Raw genomic sequence first — 8,188 nt, forward strand, 5'->3', positions numbered from 1 at the left:
AATGAATATACCTTCCTCGTTGCAAGGTTCTGGCTGTGCTGTCAATCCGGGTCGAATTAGCCAACCATTTGGGGCAGGATTTTCGTCCCAAATGCCGAACTTTACAAATAATTCAAAAACAGTCATTAGGTAACAATAGACGAAAGTAACCATGACATGGTCCAAATGCTTGTGCAAACAATAGGTACAATCTTCAACCCTTTGATTCAAAACACAACACAAGCAAACCAATAGATGGCAACACAAATGACGCATCTTGCATAGTTTTTTGGTGTGGCTCAATCTCCCCCACAGCCTTAGAGGGGTTGGGTAAGAAAAAATTAAGAGGTAATGCTCGAAGAGGGCCCAACAATAAACCAAAACCAAAGGGTTACACCACCCCTAAACTTGGCGAACCAGGAAGGGGTTGTCGATCATCCTAGGGCTGAACTTCTCAAGCAAGAACAAATCCCCAGAGAAAGAGAACCTAGGGTGATGATGGTAGGTTGAAACCAAAATGCCGACAAAGTTGTGCTACAACTTTGACATGATAATATGACAGCGAATAATAACCTAGCAGCCTTAGTCGAAAGAATTATGGCTCCAAATGGGGTAAATGTTGGCCTTCACAAGCCAAGTTATACTTCTCCTCCGAACGAATATATTCCTCAGGAAATCATATCCCCAAGATGGAAGGTCCCTAAGTTTACCAAATTCTCAGGGGACACGACATAATATATTGTTGAACATGTTGCTAGATACTTGATAGAAGCAGGTGAGATCGCTGCGAATGAAAACCTCAGAATCAAGTATTTCCCGAGTTCGTTAACAAAAAATGCCTTTACTTGGTTCACTACATTGTTGGCCAATTTGATACGTGGGTGGGAACAGTTAGAAAGGCTGTTTCACGAATAGTTTTATATGGGACAAACTAAATTTAGTTTGAAAGATTTGGCAAGTGTGAAGCGAAAATTCACCGAACCAATAGATAATTACCTAAACAGGTTTCGACTGCTCAAAACCAGGTGTTTTACTCAGGTTCCTGAACATGAGCTGGTCGAAATGGTCACCGGTGGTTTGGATTATTCCATCAGGAAAAAACTAGACACCTAACACTTGTGAGATATGGCCCAATTGGCCGATAGGATTCGATAGATTGAGCGTCTAAAGATAGAAAAGGCCAAAGTAAGTAAAAACAATAGGAAAGAAAGAATATCCTATGTCAAATACGATGAAAGAGAAAAAGGTTACTATGAAGAGCCTTTCGATGTAGAGGGAGGCAAAATAGATCTTGCTGAGCTGAAACAAGGGCCCCCTTATTTATGTAGGGGCATGACCCCTTCGAATGGAAGAAATGCGGTCTAACTGGTTAAGGGAGATAAATTTCCTAAGAAAACATACACTTTCGATGTCACTAAGTGTGATGAAATCTTTGACGTATTAGTTAAAGATGGCCAAATGATAGTACCTTTAGGTGCTAAGATACCCCCTTTGGAACAAAGGAAAAAGAGGGGTTTTTGTAAATATCATAATTTTTTGGGCCATTAAACGTGTCAATGTTTTCTTTTCGGGGATGTTGTTCAGAGAGCAATCAGTGAGGGAAGACTATAGTTTGGTTACAAGTCGAAGGCTCAGATGAAGATAGATGTCGATCCTTTGCAGATAGTCGAAGCTAACTATGTTGAGCCATCCGACATCAACATGGTGGAAGTTCCTGAGGACTTTGACCAAAAGATGCTGGTAATCGATATAGGAGATGTTGCACAGGGAACTGCTGAAGGTTCCACCCAGGTCATAAGGACTTACGAAGTCACTAAAGGCTTCGTGCAAGAGGACGAGATAACCAAGGCTATTGAGGGTGTGATGTCGAAGATGAATGATCTTGGCATCAATGAAGATACCAAGGTTGATATCAACGTGGTCGAAATATCACAAATAGATGAGATGGAGATATATGAAGAGGAAAAGAAGCAAGAGCAGTACAATTGATCAGTGGTTTTCACACATATATTTACCGTTGTTTTTAAGTATGTTTAAGTTATGTTATTGAGTGTTTTATTTCTTTATTCTACATTTTATGCTTTGGTTGTGTATTTTACTGTTTGCAGGCTTAAAGGAATAAATCGAGACAAATCAATGCCAAAAAGTACAAAAAGGGGAGTTTTTAAGGAAGTGAAAAGTCAAGCTACATGAGGTCTGACACGACCACCTGTGTCACCTGAAACTGGCCGTGTTAGGATGAAGCGTGGCCTAGAAAATGCAAAAGAGATGAAAGTCACGGGGCTGACACGACTCGTGTTAGCAAGTGTGAGATCTGGAAATTTTCAGCATGTTTCTCATCGTGACAGGTGTGTAGTATTTTGATCATAACTAGAGCTTCGTAACTCCGATTGACGCGGTTCCGGTGGAAAAATTTCGCTAACGAAAAGGGCTACAACTTTGATGAAGAACACAAAGCCAAATTATGAAGTTAAGGTCTTACACGGACCGTGTTAATCAACACGGCCACCCATGTTGAAATGTGGCTGGAAATGCGAGTTTGAACCAAAGTCAGAGGATCAACACGGGCGCCCGTGTGCAGGAACACGGCCCGTGTTGATGAGCGCGGGCTGAATATGTGTTTATAAGCTTCCTTACTCAAATGAGATCATTAAGGGTATTCTTGGCATTTGGTTTCAACCGGAATGGAAGATTGATTATAAAAACAACTTTAGGGCAAGAGAGAGGGGACACGATTGAAGATTGGAGAAAACAAGGGTTTGGGAGAGAAGAAGGTCTTCATGAACGGAAGCGATTGAAGATCAACTTTCATCTCAATTCTTGTAATGTATCTATTTTATAATTTGTTTTCTTTGAACAATATGAGTAACTAAACCCTAATGCTAGGGGGTGTCCCTGATTTGACTCTGTAATGATTTTGAATTCCTGAGTTCATCAATAGATTTGTTTTCTTATTTAATTTAATTGTACAAGGTTTTTATGCTTTCTTTGTCGGACCAACAAGATTGATTTACGGTTAACAACCAGCTGGACAGCGGTTGTTAAGGTTTTTGTACGATTAGACTATAGTAGATATCACCTAGGACTAGGGATACCCTATAGTTACCGGTTAACTCTTGATAACATAAAGGCTTGATTTCATCATAATTCTCTAAGGACTTAGGAGTTAGGATGAATGTTCAAAGGTTTTCCCACTAAGGACTTAGGGGAAAATAATCTAAAGGACGGTAATTAAAGGTTATGAACTTGTTGAAGAGATCTAAATCCAAGGTTATTACAGGAACAATCACACACTATACCCCTAGCATAATACTAATATTTGTCAAAAAGCCAATTTACTTTTCTGCTTATTTTAATTATTGTTTAGTGACAATTTGCAAACAAAACCCCAATATTAGTTTTTGTTTAATTGATCTATAATTTGAACTCGATATTACTACGCAGTCCTTGAGATCGACATTCGGGGAATTTCCCTATTATTACTACAGAGGCAAAATAGTACACTTGCTATTTTACCGATCAAGTTTTTGGCGCCGTTGCCGGGGACTGCCAAAATATAGAGTTTTAATTTTCGTTCAATTGAAATTTTGTTGCTCGTCAGCTAAAATTTTATTTTAAGTTTTTGTTTATTTGAATTTGATTTTATTATAAAAAAGAAAAGAAAAAAAAAGGTTGATTATTTTTGCTTCATGAATTCTTCTATACTTTGCTACTAACAAATTGTCTGAGTTTTGTAGCTATGTATTGTTTTGATACATTGCCACCTGTATCTCCTGCATGTTGGTCGCCTGATTCAGGAGTCACCTTGGAAGAGGCGACTAAAATTTTCAAAGCATATAAGAGGGAGGTAAGAATCCTTATGAATGAATGTAAGGAAGCTAACTTTTATCCAGATAGGTTTATTTGGAGAAAGTTACAGTTGGAAGAAGAGTATGTGTAACCAGAAGAAAAATGCTTAACATCAGATGAAGAGGATGCAATAAGAATAGAAGAATTTGAGGTAAAAAAGAAATATGGGGAAGAAGAAATAAGGAAACTTGAAGATGATCGAGTTTTGGATAAAACCACAAATTTAACAATTTGTGAAGATGTGGACATCCAACAAGAAAATTTTCAACAAAAGAGTATCCCCAAAAACTATTTTTACAACAAGGCAGATGAAAGACAAGAAATTGACAAAGTATTGGAAGACATTTATGCCTTGTTCAATAAAATCATGCTGAAAAGGATTTGGGAGCAACATCATCGGTACTTTAAGTTCATGGGATTGCTACCAAACAAAAGAAAGAAAAAAGATGATGTGTTCTTTGTGTCATATATGCCACCCTAACAAGGGGGATGGATCGTCGAGCCATGCGACGTTAAACGAAGCGCTTCGTGGGAGGCAACCCACGGTTTTAATAATTAATTTTTCTGTTTGTTTTTGTTATTTTCAGGAAATAAAAGAGGACGTCTCTGGTGAAAGCTTGGAAGTGATTATTAGAGTGCATTACCCTCTGTGAGTCACCTCTCTCAGGCTTGTTCTGAAACATTGAGGCCAATGTTTTGTTCAAGTTTGGGGGAGGCTCTTCTCTTTGCATTTTATTTTTATGTTATTGGTATGATGTGAAACCATAAAGTGAATTCTGCCCAAATTTTGACCGAAATTTTAATTTTTGTTGAAGAAGTTTTGATCCTAAAGAGTGATCAGGAATAGTATATAGAGATGAAACGAGGTTTGTTTGAGGACAGGAAGTGCGGAATAATGTGACAAGAAGAGGCTTGTTTAAACACCCTTGGTTCCCTAAAAGAAATACGAGTCTAACGTGTAGATTTGCACCATAGTACTTGTCTCCTGAGAAGTACTTCTCGAGTAGTTTATTGATACAGTCGGGCATAATTCAGATTCACTTGCATGGTGATTGGTTGAGAAAAAAAAAGAGATATAAAGTTGGCACCAAATAATGAAAAGGCGGTAAAAGGCAATCGGCTCGCTAAGTTGGGTAACCCTCACCCGGTTATTCAACCCAAAGGAGATTGATCCCCAAACGTCGTCCAAAAGGACAATATATAACTGCAAAGTTTGAAAATTTTATCGGTAATAAAAAGTAGTCAATGCTGCTAGTTTGGTGCCACGAAAAGAAAATAAGAAGCCTTGATTCGTCTCATGCAGGTGATGAGTATTATAAGAGATGCAGTGCCTTAATATGATTGTCTGAATGAAAGAGGAGGAAAATCAGAAAGAGACTTAAGTGCAAAGCATAGTTGGAGAGGTATCCGAAACGGGAGCTTGAGGTTTAATGTGGTAACAAAACTCGTCGCGTCATGTGAATGTCGAACCAACTGTTTCTTGATCAATACATATGGATATCTCACGTATGAACACCGTGTGCTTTGAGGGTCATTAACTTTTGTAATTGTCACTTGAGGACAAGCAACGATTTAAGTTTGGGGGAGTTTGATCAGTGGTTTTCCCACATATATTTACCGTTGTTTTTAAGTATGTTTAAGTTATGTTATTGAGTGTTTTATTTCTTTATTCTACATTTTATGCTTTGGTTGTGTATTTTACTGTTTGCAGGCTTAAAGGAATAAATCGAGACAAATCAATGCCAAAAAGTACAAAAAGGGGAGTTTTGAAGGAAGTGAAAAGGCAAGCTACATGAGGTCTGACACGACCAACTGTGTCACCTGAAACTGGCCGTGTTAGGATGAAGCGTGGCCAAGAAAATGCAAAAGGGATGAAAGTCACGGGGCTGACACGACTCGTGTTAGCAAGTGTGAGATCTGGAAATTTTCAGCATGTTTCTCATCGTGACAGGTGTGTAGTATTTTGATCATAACTAGAGCTTCGTAACTCCGATTGACGCGGTTCCGGTGGAAAAATTTCTCTAACGAAAAGGGCTACAACTTTGATGAAGAACACAAAGCCAAATTATGAAGTTAACGTCTTACACGGACCGTGTTAATCAACACGGCCACCCATGTTGAAATGTGGCTGGAAATGCGAGTTTGAACCAAAGTCAGAGGATCAACACGGGCGCCCGTGTGCAGGAACACGGCCCGTGTTGATGAGCGCAGGCTGAATATGTGTTTATAAGCTTCCTTACTCAAATGAGATCATTAAGGGTATTCTTGGCATTTGGTTTCAACCAGAATGGATGATTGATTATTAAAACAACTTTAGGGCAAGAGAGAGGGGACACGATTGAAGATTGGAGAAAACAAGGGTTTGGCAGAGAAGAAGGTCTTCATGAACGGAAGCGATTGAAGATCAACTTTCATCTCAATTCTTGTAATGTATCTATTTTATAATTTGTTTTCTTTGAACAATATGAGTAACTAAACCCGAATGCTAGGGGGTGTCCCTGATTTGACTCCATAATGATTTTGAATTCCTGAATTCATTAATAGATTTGTTTTCTTATTTAATTTAATTGTACAAGGTTTTTATGCTTTCTTTGTCGGACCAACAAGATTGATTTACGGTTAACAACCAGCTGGACAGCGGTTGTTAAGGTTTTTGTACGATTAGACTATAGTAGATATCACCTAGGACTAGGGATACCCTATAGTTACCGGTTAACTCTTGATAACATAAAGGCTTGATTTCATCATAATTCTCTAAGGACTTAGGAGTTAGGATGAATGTTCAAAGGTTTTCCCACTAAGGACTTAGGGGAAAATAATCTAAAGGACGGTAATTAAAGGTTATGAACTTGTTGAAGAGATCTAAATCCAAGGTTATTACAGGAACAATCACACACTATACCCCTAGCATAATACTCATATTTGTCAAAAAGCCGATTTACTTTTCTGCTTATTTTAATTATTTTTTAGTGACAATTTGCAAACAAAACCCCAATATTAGTTTTTGTTTAATTGATCTATAATTTGAACTCGATATTACTACGCAGTCCTTGAGATCGACATTCGGGGAATTTCCCTATTATTACTACAGAGGCAAAATAGTACACTTGCTATTTTACCGATCAACAATCAAGTTGATTTTCCTAAGGAGTCCGAGAGCTTGCTTGACTTCCTTGTTATATGCCAGAAAAAAGAAGTTTTAAGTCATGTTGTGCCCAAGGTGCAGCAACGTCTTCGACAAAAAAGCGGGTGAGAATATTGAAAATTATAGAAAAGTCAAAGAAAGAAGGAGCCAAAGGGATTCAAAGAACTGGTATGTCTTCAACAAAATGGGGATACCCAGAAGACAGAACCAAGGAGATCAGAAAATGCGTTCGAACCACAGATCTTCTTTTAAGCCAACTGCAGAGACACCGAAAGGGAAGTGGGTTAAGCCCACACATAGGTGGGACCAGGACTAGGCAAAATGGAAAAACTTTGAGGTTTGAAGAGGTTCTTATATGGAGTATATAAGGGAATTTCAAGTCAAAAAACAATAAACATATGGTCCCAACAATTATAAAGGAAAAAACCCAATGTCCAGATCCCATTGGCGAAGAGAGAAAAGGAGACAAAAGGCATAAAGGGAAGCCAAGGATAGAATGGCTGCAGAGTCAAGCAGCAATGTGCCACTGTGAAGTGGGAAGAATGTGAGACAAGAAAATGAAACGGGTCGAAGTTGAAGAACTTCACTAAGAGTCCAATGTCTTAGAAGGTGAGGAGAATAGTTCAGGATTTCCATTTGATGGACTTTGCTGGAAGCTTATTAACGATGTTGGACGCCTCCCTATTATCAGCTTTTGTTGAGAGGTGGTACCCGAAGACATCATCATTTCATCTTCCATTTAGGGAGATGATGGTTACTTTAGATGATATGGATGCCCTCTTTCACATTCCGATTGCTGGTACATTTTTCACACCAATTATAGGGACCATGCGACGACGGTCCGCATGGTTATGGATGCGTTGGAGGTTGATGAGGTGGAGGTGTTGAGTGAGTTTGGTGAGACTCGATGCTTTCACCTTAGAATGTCTTGGTTGAGGAGGATTTATCAAGATCTTGTGCATGTAGAGAGGTACCAGGTTGTCGCTAGGGCGTACATACTACATCTAGTGGCATGTACTCTCTTTGCGGACAAGACTGGAGTTTATGTAGATGTTTACTATATTTCTCTATTCAGCGCCCTTTACAACCCATGTTGGGCTTGGAGAGTGGCGGCATTGACGATCCTGTACACGAAGCTTGATGTTATATCTCGTCCTGACACCAGACAGCTTGCTAGTTACATGAGCTTGTTACAAGTATGTTATAATTTATAAC

This window comes from Vicia villosa, linkage group LG6, assembly GCF_029867415.1.
Source record: "Vicia villosa cultivar HV-30 ecotype Madison, WI linkage group LG6, Vvil1.0, whole genome shotgun sequence".
Lineage (NCBI taxonomy): Eukaryota > Viridiplantae > Streptophyta > Magnoliopsida > Fabales > Fabaceae > Vicia > Vicia villosa.